We start from the raw sequence: 17,488 nt of genomic DNA, 5'->3' as shown, positions 1-17,488 counted from the left end.
CCCCTTTTTTCTTAGCGTTTCCCGGCGGTCTCCCGTTTAGCGAAAAATCCCGGTATCGTCCCTTAAATCGGGATACTTGGCAGCTATGAGTGGAGGCGAATGCAATTGTTAGCAACCCTAATTACCCGGCCATTTTTCTGGTGCCACTTGCCCTTCTATGGGCACCAGAAAATGGCGGCGCCGGAAGTCGCTTCCGCGCATGACCGGAAGTTGCGTGACGCGACTTCCGGTGGCGCTTTGCCCTTCTATGGGCATCAGAAAATGGCCACGCCGGCGCCGAAAGTCGCTTTTACGTGTTTCCGGTCATGCGCGGAAGTGACTTCCGGCGCTGGCGCCGCCATTTTCTGGTGCCCATAGAAGGGCGAAGCGCCACCGGAAGTTGCGTCACGCAACTTCCGGTCATGCGCACGCTGCCGATCCCGGATATTTACGACCCGGACTTGGCAGGTATGTGGAGTACGTTCTCCTTGCCTGTGACAAAGGGTTATCTAAACTGGAAAATGTAAAAAAGAAAGAAAGAAATGTAGATGGCCTCTAAGCCAGTAATTTTATACAGAAATGGTGGAGAAACTCCCACCAACTGTAGATACATTCCTTGTTCTTCCTTTGTAGATCCGTCTTTTCCTTGCATTCAAGCTGGGAATGCGAAGGAAAATTTGCACATAGCAGACTCAAGCCATGTCTGCAAAGGGAGATTCCTAATTTGATAGAAACAGCTTGAGTTCAAGTTGTGGCTGCAAAAGAGGAACCTGCTGAAGTGACCCGTAAGAGGTGGGCCAGTTCCCCACCCGATATATGCATTTTCTTGGAAATAAGTGTCCCCGATCTCGGTGGGACCTGCTTCTGAGCAAATCTGCATCACCAATACTAGCAGTCATTTAAAATTGTCACTTTAATAATGGCTCTTTTCAAGCTCTGGCGAGAACATAATTTTCATAGACATACAGATTTGTTCAAATCAAACTTGGGCATTAAAAATATTGAACAAGAATTAGATAATCACTCAGCACCTTGGTTTCAAAACTTGTAACTTTTGAATAGCTGTTGGTTTCTGTGCCAAAAAAAACACTTTGCATCAAAAATTTATTAAGCTTTGGGATTTCCACTACAAAATGGATCAAACGGAAGTTATGTGAATAAATGGGAACAAGATCTTAGTACAGCCATTCATTTTTATTTCTGTGAATATGTTTGTTATAATAATCTTAGTATTATTATTATGTACCAACATGAGAGGAACCCATTTCAATTAATCACCACATGATATATTATCTCAAGAAATTACATTAAATAAGCAACCGTGTAAAGCACTTTGTGCTGGAAATATTAAAAAAGAACCTATTTTCCCCCAGATATGATTTACTTGTCCAACTGCAGCAAAATTTTTGACTAGCATCCATAAAACTACTAAGGAAAGTACAATACTAGCTTACTGAAGCTCCATTACTTATACCGTATTTTAAATGCTATTTATTATTTTATTTAATGCATTTACATCCTGCCTTTGAGGATAAAACGTTCACAAGCCAATTTAAGAGTAATAAATATGGTTTATTAAACAAGACATTAAAAGCAAAACCATTAAAAGCAAAATTAAAATAGCAAAAACTAAAACATGAAAACAAATAAAGTGAACAATAAGAAGCTGAGCAAAATAACAATATTTTAAAGAACAACCGTCTTGCAACACCATAAAATATATTATGACATAAGATTTCGCGGACTACCAAAAGACTTTTTGTTTATTTTGCTGCAAGAATCTAGCAGACCTGCTGCTCTGGGAAATAATGTTAAAATCCAATTAAAGGCCACCAATGAGAGGGGCATACAAGCCTTCTGGGGAGGGGATTCCAAAGATGTGGGCCCACCACTGAAAAGACCCTGCCCCAGGTATGGTTCTTAGCAGTGGGCCAGAGAGCAAGACCTTCAATGCTGATCTCAGAGGAGGCTCATAAGGATCAAAGTGACCCTAGTGCTCTGGTCCCAAACCATTCAGGATTTGAAAAGCCAAAAACAGCACTCTAAATTGAGCCCATAAATAAATAGCTAACCATTGCAACTGGTACAGAATTGTTGCAACAGTGATTTGAATGCCTGGCCTCAAGCATCCTGGCAGCTGCATTCTGTATCAGTTCAAGTTTCTAAACTGCCTTTCATAAAGGGGGCTCCACATAGACAGCATTTCAGAAATTTGGTCTGGAGGTAACCAGGATATGTAACTGAAACCAGATCCATTTTCTCCAGAGAGGACCACAGCTGGCAAACCACCAACATTTTAACTATATATAATAATCACCACTAAGACGGCATAACTTGCATGAGCAAGTCATTACTGTAAAATTAAAAAGTGACATTAAGACCTTAAGAAGAAAGGCAAAAGTGTCCAGCCTGGGCTTCCTTTATTAATTACCAGTCAATTAATGCTCTGAACTCTACAAACCCGTCAGTTTCCATTTTTACTAAAATATGGCTTTGCATATTCAATGGCTCTCTCATTGTTCTTCCCTTTTGGGATCCTGTATACAGCATTTGTATGTACAATGCACTGCACTTTGGCTGATGGGTGGAACACATGTGCTAAAGGAAAATATGCATAGTCAATAAAAATGTAATATAAAAAAACATTAACTGGTCTGTAAGCAGCTGCTAAGCGTATGTGTGTGTGTGTTTGTGTGTGTTTTAAGTGTGTTTAAAACAAACCATCGTTAACATTAACCACAGATTGTTGGTTTGGATGACACTGCATGCTGCTGCTAAGCAAAAACAGAAGCAAAGGCTTCCCTAAGAGACGGAGGAAGAAACATGCTGCAGCTCATGCTCATCATGCTTAACTATGGTTTAGTGTGATAAATGAACCAGGCAATTTTTTAAATGATTGTTATTACACACAGTACTACCTCAGGTTGCGGATCCGATCCGTTCCAGGGTGCCGTTCGCACCCTGAAAAGTCTGCAACCCGAGCGGCGCTTTTGCGCATGCGGGAAAGCGGGGTAGAGCTCTTCTGCGCATGCGCAAAGCGCGCAGAACGCTTCTGCCCACGCGAGCGCGGCGAAACCCGGAAGTAAACACTTCTCGGTCTGCCGCGTTCGTAACACGAAAAAAAGCAACCCACAGCGGATGCAACACGAGGTATGACTGTATTCGTATGACCTGAAAGCACAATTTATATGATGATTTATAAAAGGACAGCGATAACTGCAAACCCATGTCTGTATAGCCCAATTCACTCTAAGCTCTCTCGCTCTGTGTGTGTGTATTTGTGTGTTTACATACACACACAAATAGCGCAAATAAAATACATGCAAATAGTTTGCCCCCTCTGCTGCTTCTGGTTTCACTCTTTATTCGGAAAGGTGACCTAATGTGGAATTTTATTCTAACATCATAGCTGCCAAGTTTTCCCTTTTCTCGCGAGGAAGCCTATTCAGCATAAGGGAATTTCCCTTTAAAAAAGGGAGAACTTGGCAGCTATGTTCTAACATCCGCTTTGTACTAGTTTTCTGCAGACAAGGAATTCTACATGCAGGGAGCATTCTAACATATAGTACAGCCTTTTACAAGTTTGTTTATTATTCTGAATGCATAGAGGCATTCTACAAGGGTTACTCACGCCCCATCCGGAAAGCCTAAAATCAGAGGCAAAATTAATGGTGCTAATTAAACTCAAGCATGGGGTAAGGGCATGGGTGTTTGTTTACATATATTATTTTGCATTCATTTTTCATTTACTAAACTAAGAGGCAACACTAATCAACACTTATCTTAAAAGGCTTCCCAAACATTAATTAATTCTCTTAGTACTCCGGTAAGAAAGGTGGATAGGAAAGTAATTTAAATGCCTTTATAATTGCCAAGTTGTGAAAGCTAGCACCCTACTAATCACCTTGTTAAGATTATATGGTTCCTTTCCCACTCTTTTACATGGAGCTATTGAAATTGACTTCAGTGAGAGAGATGTTTTAACTCTGGAGTAGTATGAAATTATTAGCAAGCCCCATAACATAATTGCCTTGCTTTAATAAGTGCGCAGGTTGGATGGCAGGCCCCATGGCTCAGGGATAAAGCGTGTAATAAGTCCTTCATTCAATCCCTGCCATCTCAAGTAGACAGAAAAACTTTTGGATGAGACACAGGAGCTGCTGCCCACTGGTGTATATAATATTTGGCTAGATCAGGCATGTCCAACAGGTAGATCGTGATCTACCGGTAGATCACTGGCTCCCCCCAAAGAAGCTCAACAACTTTGGGTTGCCAAAAAAATCTCAACAACTTTGTCCTGAACTCCCCAAAAAAAACGGGCCTTCTTCCTCCCTAAAAAGCTCAACAACTTTGCCTTGAACCCAAAAAACAGGGCTTTCCTTCCCCAAAAAAGCTCAACAACCTTCACCTGAACCCCCAAAAACGGGGGTAGATCACTGCCAGTTTTTAACTCTGTGAGTAGATCGCAGTCTCTTGGGAGTTGGCCACACCTGAGCTAGATGAACCAATTGTCTGACATATTCATATGTCTCTGTCCAATGCAGATATGAATCTACCTCCCCCGCAACACACCCTTTTTTGCACTTGTAGTGCAATTCTTACATGTTTACAACCTAAAGGTAATCTTGTCCAAAGATCCAAAACACCTTACATCATCTGGTGGGATTTTGTTTCTCATGTTTCAGACTTTGATGTCCAATATTCACCGTATTTTTCCGCGCCATAAGACGCACCTGACCATAAGACGCACCTAGTTTTAGAGCAGGAAAACAATGGTTGGCGGGGCGCAGCTTCCATCCTAAGCCTCTGCAGGGATCACTCTCCTCCCGCAGAGGCTTGGGAGGCTTTCCTTCTCCCCACTTTTTTCTCCCCCTCCCCAAGCAGCACAGGCCCCTTTTCCAGCCTCCTCCTCTTCATCCCTTTTGCCCAAACTCCTCAGGTGACGCCTGCAATTTCTCCCCTTCGCTGCTGCCTCTCCTTTGCCTTTTACCATGACTCTCCACTCGCGGCAACCTACCTCCTCTCCCTTCGTCCCGATTCTCGCCCCCCCCCTCATCTCCATCCTCTTCCTCCCCTCTCCTGGCAGCTGTCTCTTCTTGCCATCACCCAGTCAACATTCCCAGAGCCATTAGGGAAAATGAGAGGTCGTCGGCAAAACCTCTCTCAAAGAGAGCAGCCCAGGAGCACAATGCAACGTCGCACAACCTGCCCACCGCTCCCAAACCTTCCCGGGGCTTATGGGGAAAGGGGAGGCTGCCGACAGAGCGGCGTGTGCCCCCCACCCTAAAGAGCAGCCCAGGAGTGAGTGTGTAAGCGGCTCTCGCTCTGCTTGCTTTACAGCGAGCCGGGAGGAGGGATGGACGGGAGCCATGGGAAAAAAGCAAGAGCCGCGCAGAGCGTGTAAGCGGCTCTCGCTTTGCTTGCTTTACAGCGAGCGACGGACAGAAGCCATGGCTCCAGCGGCGGAGGCATCCCTCAAGCTTGCAACTGCAGCGGCAGCCAAGGGATCCTGCTGCCATCCAGTGCATTCACTCCATAAGACGCACAGACATTTCCCCTTACTCTTTAGGAAGTTTATATTGGTGTGTTACCACTTCTTTCTTTTTCATTTTGCATATGGTACGATGCAATAGCCTGTACTTTTGGGTTGTCAAAATAAAGAAAATGCAAATAACAATAATGTGGGCAGCTTCCCTTCCCCCCAACTTCTTGTTCACAGTATGCCAACACTCACTGAAATTACGTTAGGGAGACTTTTTGGGTACGGGTAGGTAGATTAATACTTGCAATTAAAATGCTGGAATTAATGCAAGTCAAGACTGCACGGATAGCAGTCATACATGTATCTCACCCCTGAAACAAAATCAAGCCAAAGCCAACTGGAAAGTAGGAAGGAGACCAACAAATGACTAAGGTACAAAGCAGCTGCCAAACTGGCAATAAAATTAGTATATCTTTATAATAAACAACCGAGGCCCATGTTTTCACCTCAAAAACAAAATCCGCTGTGTACATTTCACTGTACACCATGAAGCTTATTGCTTTTGGCAGGACTTTGTGAATCAATGTGCTGTAGGCTACTGGAATGTGTTAAAATCAGCATAAACTCATCACAGTGCTTTTCCAAGCACAAATCTTATGTAAGAGTTGTACTTGCGCTAATCAAGATAGCACAATAGCCCTCTTTCATCAGTGGCATCACAGTGCAAAATTATTCATTTCCCAAATGCTGAGCTGTAAAATACCTGGGGTTTTTTATGTCGAACTACACAATGTAATACTCCACAGAGTGATGTTCTGTGGGGCAGGATTAATGAACTGCTGATAAGGCTGGATTACAAAAAAGGAACAGGAGTCCATAAGTTAAAAAAAAATCCCCTGTAATTTGCTTCATTTCCTTCCCAAACAAAAACAAAATTAAATTAATTTTTCTTTCAATTAAAAAAACAGAAATTTTGTGCTGTGCTGTATACTGCTTCCTGTTTTATATGTCATTAATAGGTCTTCCTCCCACGTAAATTAGCATTTGATATACCCTTTTGCAGGCTTAGACTGCTACCGTAGTATACCCTGGGGATAGCAAATGGAACTTACGTGTAGTTGCAAAACTTTTTAAAGATTTACTTTTGAAATCACTTCCCATGGAATCAATGTCAAATTTTAATTAACATGCCCATTAAATGAGCGGATTAAAGTACAGTGGTCTGTTTATCAAGATCAGTTGGCTAATCACTCAATGTGATTCAATTACTTTGGCCACTGGCATAATTAGGACTGCCATGTCTCACACAGTAAACTGGGTAATTGTTAATTTTACATACATTAATTTAATTCTGCACAAACCTAAGTATTTGTTGCTTAACACTGAGACCAAGCAAAGAAGAAATGGCCCGGGTCAGGTAGTTATTAAGCTGCCGTTTGCACATTTACGATGACAATTATGTCTTAATTTATCAAAAGTAGCAGGAGCACACTCCATCTCCTATTGGGCTCTCAGCTATGCATCAGGACAGAGCTATGTATACAAGGCAGAATTCTCAAAAGTTTTCATACAGCCCTTTTCTACCTTCTGGCTCAGCAAAACACACGGTGACATTAGCCTGGTCACTTCCTGGAACAGAAAATGTCTGCAGCTCCAATGGAAGGACCTGGCACACCAAAACCTTCCAAAAACCAAAGGCTACCTTCAACATGCAGAGCACAATGTTTTGGGATCCTGGGCCTCAAGGAAACGTCAAGTCTGGGACACAGCCAGGCAAGCCACTGTGTATGGTGCGTTCTCAGATTTCAATATGGAAGAGCCTTTCATTCCAGGTAATGAGTGGTTGCATTGTCCTAGAAGCGTTCCTTGCCAAAACCTGGGGAAGAGGGCTATATAATACCACATGGAGCATGCCTTAGTTTTGTAGCTTCCAGGAGTGAGCATGAACGCTATGGAGCTGTAGCTAAATGGGAATGCTTTGAGCACTGTTCTCCTTGTTTGCTTAGCTTCCTTGAAAAATATTTCTTGCTACTCAAAGGGTCAGCTTCAGACCTAAATGGACCCTCAGAAACCAGCCTGCTGCTGGGCCCCTCTCCTACCTCAGTGAGGCTCTGAGTGTAAGCATTTCTGGTGGTGGCAGAGGTGCGCGTACCTTTTAATTCTCCTAAATGTCTTGGAGCGGGACATCAGAATGGCTACTGCACACAGCTGCCCAAGGATGACAAGTGTCAACAGAGAACTACAGACAACTTGTTTTACTACCCAAAGCCTGGGTCTAATCTAGTTAAGAGTACATGGCAGGGCTTGAACACTGTTCACAGGTGGACAAACTAACTAAATCTGCAGGTGTAGCTGGTCAACTGAAGTTACTTCAAAAGGGACAAGGCAGCCCATCTACTGTAGGCCTTCAGAAGCATAGTGGAGGGCACAAAGGGATGGGGAGACAATGTCTTAGAGCCTAAAATGGCGGAAGAAGTATTTCCAGTTCCCTTCTTCCCCTCGGCTGCCTGCAGAGCTAGAAATTAACAAGGCACCAGGTACGTTTTGCGATTGGCACGGGTCAAATTGCAACCACATGAATGCCAGTTTGGTGACTGGGGAAAGCAAAATGCCTTTTCGAGAAGGATCTGAAACATTTTCCTTGAAGCTTGAATTTGTTTTATCCTGGATTGTGTTATTGGATTTTTAATCACTTTGACATTTTTTTCTTTAAAGTATAAAGTGGTATACAAATGAAATAATAATAATAATAATAATAATAATAATAATAATAATAATAATAATACCCATTGCAGGAAAAGCACCTAGACATTCCATTGTGGCGATTAGATTATATATCTGAGTTTCTAACACGTGAGTGCCTTTGCCTCCAGAGGGTTTGAGGATCTCTTGGAAGGTGGGACACAGTGGGAGGAAGCTGCCCAAAACTGGATGTAATTCAGCTGTCCTTTGGCACTCCTTGTTAAGGAGATCTTCCTAAACCTCCAGAGAGGTTTATGGGGTGGATATGTGCAGGTAGTTGTACAAGAAAGACACAGGAAGCTTTTCTTCCATGTACTTCTGTTAACTTTCCCTAGAATTCAAGACTACATGTGAAAATGTTGTAATACCGGTACTTATGAATTAAGCTTATTAGCCATTTCTCTATAATATACTCAAATCAGCATACAATAAAACAAAGAGTAACTACGGTAATCTATTATTGCTGCTACTGCTGCTGCTGTTTTGAAAATGGTCCCTGTATTCTAGGCAGTAGAGACAGTGAAGGTGCAGAATGGCTCAGTGTGTTGTTATTTACTGGGGTTTAAGGGCAGTGACATTAGGAAATGAACCTCCACAATGGTTTTAAATGGCTAGGAAACATTTCTGCCCCAATTTCAAGACCAAGTGATTTCCAGCAGAGAGCTTGGCAGAGTCTGCAACATATTTCAGCTTCTTCGTTTTGGAATGAGCTGGCAGTGGCTGACCAGGAAAGGGATTTTGAGGTTGTGGTGGGGAACAGCTGGATGAAATCATCACCAACCAAGTGATGCAAAAAAAGGTAAATTCCATCCTGGAGTTTGCTATAGGGAATGAATTTGAAATAAAACTGGTTTATGCAACCTTCTTATCAAGACTTTCACCACTTCTTTCCTTTCCCAATGCCACAGAAGACAGCACTGGGATTCAAGATGACCTTAACAGATTGGGAGATTGTAGACCCTCTTTCATTTGATGTTTTAAAGCAGAGGTTGGGTGGCCATTAGTTGAGATTCCATTAGTTGGGGTAGATGAACCTCAGAATTCCTTCCAACTCTACAATTCTATGATTCTATGAACATGATCACTACACTCTACCCCAAACTATTCCCTACAGCACAATTTCTGTGCTGTATACCGGTAGTTCATGCATGTTGCCATGTGCCAGGGGTGAACTGAAACACTTTTTATTCCATTTATTTTGACTAAATATTAAGAAGTGTTCCAAAAATAGTAATTCTTAGAGAAGTCAGATAAAGTTATAGGACCAGTGGAAACAATCCCAGGCATGCTTGGAAGTAAACCCAACTGAACCCCAGTAGGGTTTACTCCTGAGTGAACAGCATGGAACTACTATGAGGTTTTGCTGCTACAGTCATACCTCGGCATCCGAATGCTTCGACTTCCGAAGGTTTCGACTTCCGAAGTCGACAACCCCCGGAAGTCCTTTTGCTGTGCGTGGTTGGTGCGTGCGTTCTGCGCCTGCACAGAGCGGCGCGCACAGTCGGCGCATGCGCGAAATCGTGCTTCGTGCATGCGCAGTAGTGGCACTTCGACATCCGAAAACCTCGACTTACGAAGATGGCCGCGGAACGGATCGTCTTCGTAAGTCTACTACCACTGTATATATTTTGATACTATACATTCCCCTTAAAATTTCTGTATTCTAAGGGGAATTAGTTAAAATACAGAGGTGTCTAACATTCTCCCTTTGCAGTATGCCATATAGGGTTTTTTTTGTTTTTTGTTTTGCATTTTCAGGGTAACATAATTCAGTAGGTGACTTACAGCGGCCCTCAAAAGAGCTTTATTTATACAGGAAGATTCTTCACTGTGTTCACTGTTTTATACAAATACCGTACAACAGTTATATAATAAGCAGTTCTGAGAGAGAGAGAATAAATACACATCCCATAGTAATATTTACCCTTCCATATATTCCTCTCCAGAACTAAAACAAAAACATTTTGCAGAGCAGGCAATTATTACTAAAAGGAAAAAAAAAATGTAGTTCCACCACAACTGTTGTTGTTGTTGTTGTTGTTGTTGTTGTTGTTCTTGTTCAAACAAGTTGTCCATTTGATATAAACCTATAAATTGCACCCATGGGAATTGGGTTCTTACTGTAAGGAGGTCAGCTATTTCCTTCTAACTAAAAATAGGCAAGTGAAGGAAAGACACTCAATTTACTAGCTGAAAAATAGTTTACAAAATTACTTCCATCTTGCCTCATGATAAAAAATATGGAAAATATGAGACTGCTCACAAGAGTCAGAGGCAGATTTCTGCTCCCCCGTACTTCAAATAAGGCTGGAGCACAACCAGAATGTACATTAAAATAGTAATGAAAACTAAGAACAGCCAAAAAGTACAAGGGAAAATGCCAGAAAATGTATTCTTTTCCCAGGGAGAGTGGTCTTGGCAACAACAGAATTCCAATGCGGATTTTTACCACCACTCCCACAAAAACAGTGAGGCAATATGATGGGGAGTTGGAATGAGTGGGCAAAAAATGTGCCTTGTTCCATGTTTTATAACAATACTAGACTGAAGTTGCCTACAAAATGGGCTACAAAATGATGGGCTACAAAATGTATGTCGACCCTTTGTGACAGGGTTGAGGAACCTGTGACCATCCAAATATTTCTGGGCTACAAATGGTGGCTGGGACTGATGAGAGTTGGGAGTCCGACAATATTTGGGGACCCACAAGTTCCCCACCCCTGCTTTATGGGGTTCACTTCAGGTTGGCACATGAGTCTGCAAGTTTTGGAAAAGAAAGGTAGCAGAATCTCAAGAGGTATGTGGATTGGTCAAACGAAAGATATCGCTTGAAGCCAACACAGCAATTGAAATACAGTAATGTGGAAAATAACTGACATTTTTACATCTGAAGTACATGCAAGTGTGAAGAAAAGAGTTGAAATGGACAGTGCTCTCTAGACATTGGCTGGAAGCCACTGGTTGAAATATATACTTTAGGACCCACTCTATTCTCTTGACAGTGATTTGTTTTCACCGTTTTCAGTATTTTTTTTATTTGTTGTAACCCGTCCTGGGACCTTCTGGGGAAGGGTAGGCAAGAAATTAACAAACAAGAACTACCCTGGCAGGAAGAAAAACTCCTCAGGGAGGTGAGATTACAGTGGGGGAAAGCAGTGGGCAGCGATGGTGGGCAAACATTCCTCCTGCCACCACGTCTCTGCCACAAATCATCTCCACCAGATACCACTTTGCAAAAAATAAGTGGTGGCTGGTGGTTTGCAAACAGAAGTTACCCAGCAACATATCGTTCCAGCTTTAGAGAGCAAGTATGGCTGTGTTGTGTTTCTAATCATAGAATCATAGAACTGTAGAGGATCATTTAGTCAAATCCTCTGCAATGCAGGAATATGCAGCTCTCCCATATTGAACCTGCAACCTTGGCATTATCAGCACCAGACTCTCACCAACTGAGCTATTCAGTTCTCCTATAGTCAGAGCATCATTACTGTCTTAAATAACTCCCACCGCCATTATTGCTGTCCTGACTACAGGTACGTAATTTTGTTAAAATTTCCTACCATACAAAACAGCTAATGTCAGGGCCACAACAAAGCTTCCTTATCAGATTTTAGTGGGAGGAGAGTTCTATCCTGGATCTATTTTACCCCTTTCTGAAAAGGACCTTGAAGCCAACTGCTATCACACAAAAGCTCAAGTAAAAACTCTCCTTCCGTCAAGAGCCGGCCAATGCCATTTTAGATTAACTGCAGTTCCTGAACCGCTTTCAAGGGAGCGCCACATAACGTGCAGTGAAACAGGAGATCCTAGAGGTTACACAGGTGTAAAAAGATGGTAACAAAATCCTGTTCATAACGGATTCCTCCCACCATGGCATTGATAAACAAGTTTGGAGTCAGCGAAAGATCTTGATGGGGAATAAACACACCAAGTTCATTATCCTGTATAATTGATTCAGATTGTAGAAGACGGGTTATATTTATTATGCACTTAATTACCATCGCGACTGGATTTAAAAATAAAAATTCATACAAAGCTACGCAGTCCTGGGCCTTCGGGGTTTACTTGTAGAAGGAAACAGAAGCTCAGGAACACAGGCCCATTTCTCAAAGATATACCAACCATAATAACAGTATAAGCTCAGGTGTAAGTAAAGCAGAACCCCAGAACCCCCCCCCCCCACATTACCCTTTGAGAACACGATTAACCCCTCTGTGATCTTGCACTGCAAATACAATGAGCGGAAAACCACAAACATATCCACATGTAATGGTCCAAATGCTATAAAAATGGAAAGCAAATATATTTACAGTATTACAGTAAGCAAGCATAGCATGTAAATGTTTCCTCAGAAACTACAATGAGTTTACACAAAGCAACCTAAGCCCTATTCAGGCATTCTTGATCCCTCAGACGAGAAGAGAAATGTAAGGGCAAGAGTGCCAGTTCCACCAGCCCTGCCACCTGATTTTCTAGGGTTCTGAATCAGTCAGGAAATATATATAAACGTTACAAAATAAACATAAACAAAAAAAAATGGTATGCATAGCTGAGGCTTCCTTCTTCAGAAGTTATACCTCCAGCACACAGAGGTAGCTTGCCTCCACTCTTCCTCACATCATTGAGGGATTTCGATTTTGTCAGCCTGGATAGCTCAGTTTGTTATAGCATGGTGCTGAGAATGCCAAGGGGTCAGCAAACCTTTTCAGCAGGACGCCAGCCCACTGTCCTCAGACCTTGTGGGGGGCCGGACTATATTCTGGAGAGAAAAAGATGAACGAATTCCTATGCCTCACAAATAACCCAGAGATGCATTTTAAATAAAAGGACGCATTCTACTCATGTAAAAACACGCTGATTCCCAGACCGTCTGGGAGCCGGATTTAGATGGAGATTGCGCTGGATCCAGCCCCCGGGCCTTAGTTTGCCAACCCATGGACTAGGCCAGGCATAGGCAACCTTGGCTCTCCAGATGTTTTGGAACTACAACCCCCCATGATCCCTAGCTAACAGGGCCAGTGGTCAGGGATCATGGGAGTTGTAGTTCCAAAACATCTGGAGAGCCAAGGTTGCCTATGCCTGGACTAGGCAATCCTCACGGTCCCTTCCAACTCTATGATTCTCTGATCCAGGGCCTTTACAGTCAAGTGTAGAATGCCTTGGAACTCTATGGTCTCAGACATAACTTGTTCTGAGGGCACCAAGGGATTGCAATCCCAACACAGCCCTTATTAACAACTTCAGTATTTAACTGGATTGGCTGCCACTATGGTTGCCAGTGCCATGTTTGTGGGATTTTCACCATAGAGATGACATTCTACTGGTACATATGCCCATCCTTTTCTTATGAACTGGGCACTTGGGACTTCTCCACAGTTGCCACTGTTGTTGTTTTTTAACTCTCCAAAGATAAGACAAGTAGGTCTGAAGTTGAATAGAGCAGCAACAGCAAACTTTTGTTTTAAATAAGTTCACCCTTTATTTAAAGTTCAAAGGGTGCTGAGCTAGATGAGCCCCGGGCCTAAACCTGTAGGCTCTTCTTGTGTTCTTAAGGATGTTAGCTTGGACCATACAGTTCTTTTATTAAAACCAATTTAACACTAAGAAAAATCCAATATGTTTTCAATATTAAAGTAAACTCGCTTTCCAAGAGTGATCCAATTTGTTTCACCATTCCACTCAAATTATCATGTGCACAATATATGTTCTCATACGGTGGAAGGCCCTGAAACTTTGTGCAGTTCAATACAATGTTTGTTTACTTGCAAGCAAACAAGACTTTTTATAGTTGAGGGGTGGGGATCCTGTTGTCTTCTAGATATTGCTGAACTCCAATTCCCATAAGTCCCAGTCTGATAACCAATGGTCAAGGATCATGGGAGTTACAGTTCAGCAACGTTTGTGTGAGTGAGTTGAGGATCACAATCTTTGACATTATTATTATTATTATTATTATTATTATTATTATTATTATATGATTCACAGTATACTTCTATTCATGTATACAGTACTTGGAAATAAGTCCCATCGAATTTAATGGAGCTTGTTCTCAAGCAAGTGTGCAAAGGATTGCTTTCTGAGAGATACACTGGAGGTAGCAATGAGCTAAACTGACAGCTATATGGTACTATTTGATTTAAAATATTTATGGAATCATAGTATTGCTTTCATACTCTGCAGTGGCAAATGAAAACAAGCTCTCTTCAGCCACAGATAATCATTCAGACATACCCAAGGTTAAAATGATACGAGACTGTAAACAGTATCATTGCAGCAGCTTGGGTAAATGAGTAGCATTTGATCAAGCCATTCACACAAAGCTCTAGTAGTGACCCAAAATAGCTAGCAAGAAGCTGAGGCTAGAAGACCACGGGGATTCACTAAACATGTAAACAAACCTCCTGCACACTGGCTGTTTTGGAAAAACCAGCAAATTAACAACCTCAGATTTTCCTGTATGTATTGCATAATCGAGGCCATGGTCTTGGGACACACTATGTTTAGGATCACAAAAAGATGGATTAGAATTCCATTTTGGGGGGGAAATGGTTTAGAGAGTCTCCTTAGGTATGGGTCAAAGGAGGGGGTGTAAATCCACCATGAGCAGTCATGTGGCAAGAAAGGTTTAATGCATTAACCTGGTCTCTGCTGTAGGAAAACACTTGGTTTAAGGTTAACTAATAAATGGGTCACGGTAGGAAAGATGTGGCCTTAAATCTGACACAGAAGTAGTTCTGCATGCATGACTGGCTTTCTGTTTTTTCTTACTGGAACAGCATAGGTAGCATTTAAGAACATTATAAAGCAAAAATGCAACATACAAATCCTATTTCGCCCTCAGTATTTATTCTCACAACCATCTGGCAACAAAACAACCTTTCATCTGGCCATTTTCCTATTGGCTTTTAGGGCAGGAGGATCTTTATCTTGTGAATTTGTAAAACCAATGTACAAGCAAATATATTGTAGGAGCAGCTTCTATCTAAAGCACTTGTTTGAATATGCTATGCTCTTTGAGAGGATTGTATATGTATACAGATATGGATATACACACAACACACACATACATATGCAACGTCTTGCAGCTGTACATCTTAAAGAAAACTTTTGAGAAGGTGGGGGAGGGGCGTGCCAGGCATTTATGTCTTGAGAACCCAGTATGTAATTAAGTAGGCCAAGGGGTCATTAGCTGAGCACCACTCTGCAACAACAATTTGCCCTCACACCCAATTAAAATCAAAATATTAGGTCAGCAGCTTAGATAAAAGAATAAAACACAGTTTGTGCGTATGTAGACAAGATAAAAGGAGGGCATAGCAAATGGTGCTGGTAACATTAGCTAGACAGGGGCAATTATTTTTTAAAAAAGGGAACACTCCTTGGATGCAACAGGTTGCCTTTAAAACACCCACAAACATAAACAGGGCATTGGTTGATAACACAATGCATCCTGAATATTCCCCCTTACTGATCTAAGCATCCAGGTTATGGACACTACTTACTACCCAAATCAAAGGAGAGAGCAGATCCCCTTTGCTGGATCAAACCTGCCCCTCCCCCCCCCAACTCCACACAGCAATGAACTCCACAGCTTGCTGATTCAAGCCCTGGAGATGAATGGGATTCCCTTCCCCCACGCCGAGGCTTATGCAAACTCCTATCTACACCATTTTACAGTGGGGCGATCTCGCGTCCCACTCCCCCCACCCACCCAACTTAAAAGCCACACGCAGCACCCAAGTTTTTGCCCATCCCTCTCCACAACAACACCCCCAGATCGTCTGAGACACCCCCTTTCCCCCCACCCACAGCAGGATAAAGGCGAGAGACCAGCAAAAGCGGGCGCCTCTCTCTCTCTCTCTCCTTCCCCTCCCCCACCGCAGCCAATACTTTTCGACAAATCGATCCATTCGGAGTCCAAAGCACGGAGCCCCGAGCCTCTGTTTCGAAAACAACAAACCGTTGGGGGACTTTAAAAAAAAAACCCACATACACACACACAACCAACCAAGTCACCCTGGGGTGGGGGGAGGGGGTGCCAAGAAACACACACACAGCGCGGAAAAAAAACAATAAATAAATAAAAGAGGGGGAGGGAACCCAGGCACCTCCATACGAGGCGCAAACACACCACAACAATAACAATAATAACAACCACCACCACCCTCCCACGAGCAACAATGCTGCAAAGGGGTGGGGGGAGGGGGTGGAAGCACGAGGAAGTTGAGAGCCACGCTCGGAAACATGGCAAACAGGCGCCGAGGTGCACATATAGATATATAGAGAGAGACACACACACGAGAGAGAGAGAGAGAAGGGTCCCCCCCGTCCCCCGTCCAACTCACCTCGGTGGGCGCGCGCCGAAGGCCCCGCTCGCGCTCCGGGCAGCAACAGCGGGGAAGCCTCAACTTCTGCAAAAGCACACATAAGGCGGGCGGACTTCCTCCCTCACTTGCACTCCATGGTGGCGGCGGCGGCGGCAGAACTGGCACTCCTCTCCGGCTCTGCCAAGGTCCCGAAAGCGTGCAGGCCGACGACGACGACGGCAAAGCTCCGGCAGCCCTCGCGCGCCCGGCTCTCCCTGTTTCTCCTGCTGCTGCTACTTCACATATACACACACGCGCGCGCACACAATACACACACACAACCGGGCAGCGAGGGCCCCAGAGGAAGTTCCCGGGGAGGGAGTGGGGCGAGGGCAATGGAAAGTTTTTTTTTTCTGGGTGCGGAATGGCGGTCAGAAGGTGCTGCCGCCGCTCGCTACTTCATAAGCAGTTGTAGGGCGCTTGGAGTGGTGGGTGGGTGTGGGTGTAAGTCCTAGGAGAGTCTTCCTCCCCAGGCACGCACACACGGAGGAGAAACAGACAAACACATGCGGGGGGGGAGCCCTTCGAGACAGTTCCTGGAGGGGGGTGGGGAGATCCGCATTTGGATCTTAACGCATGGATGTTTTTTTGTGTGTGTTGTGTGCCTATATTTCTGCTCAGTCGGTGATTTGCAAACCTCCCTTCGGAGAGAACACCGATACTTACTTACAAACACCCAACCAATGCCAGCCCCCCACCCCGGCCCCCGGGATGCTTGTGTGTCCCCAAGTAACTCCCTTAGTCACTAGGAGGGGATTATTGAAAAGGTTGTTTTGTTCCCCCGAAAACAAAACACACAGCAACACCCGCCCCTCCCCCGCTCCGGCATTCGACTGAAATGTTAACCCCCTGGAGTCAGCAAAAAATGGACCAAAGGTAGAAAGAAAAGAAAGGCTACGTTTGCTTCGTGGCTGTATCC

At 43.5% G+C, this 17,488-nt stretch overlaps 1 protein-coding gene across 4 annotated transcripts in view; it reads right to left on the bottom strand.

Annotated features, from left to right (window-relative positions):
* TBL1X (transducin beta like 1 X-linked) overlaps window positions 1–17,062 on the bottom strand; it is a 132,165-nt gene extending 115,103 nt beyond the window's left edge. Inside the window, exon 1 of one of the 4 annotated variants that reach the window (XM_035115968.3) lies at window positions 16,549–17,062. The gene's annotated coding sequence lies outside the window, so the exon portion shown is untranslated. The remainder of the gene's footprint in view (window positions 1–16,548) is intronic. The other 3 variants (XM_060273485.2, XM_088667709.1, XM_088667708.1) reach the window with 3 other exon arrangements.
* Between the last annotated feature and the right edge of the window lie 426 nt (window positions 17,063–17,488).

The sequence above is a fragment of the Zootoca vivipara genome, chromosome 4, assembly GCF_965207765.1.
Source record: "Zootoca vivipara chromosome 4, rZooViv2.hap1.1, whole genome shotgun sequence".
In the NCBI taxonomy this organism is placed as follows: domain Eukaryota; kingdom Metazoa; phylum Chordata; class Lepidosauria; order Squamata; family Lacertidae; genus Zootoca; species Zootoca vivipara.
Note: the sequence above shows the minus strand (reverse complement) of the source record. Positions and strands in the feature narration are given on the sequence as shown.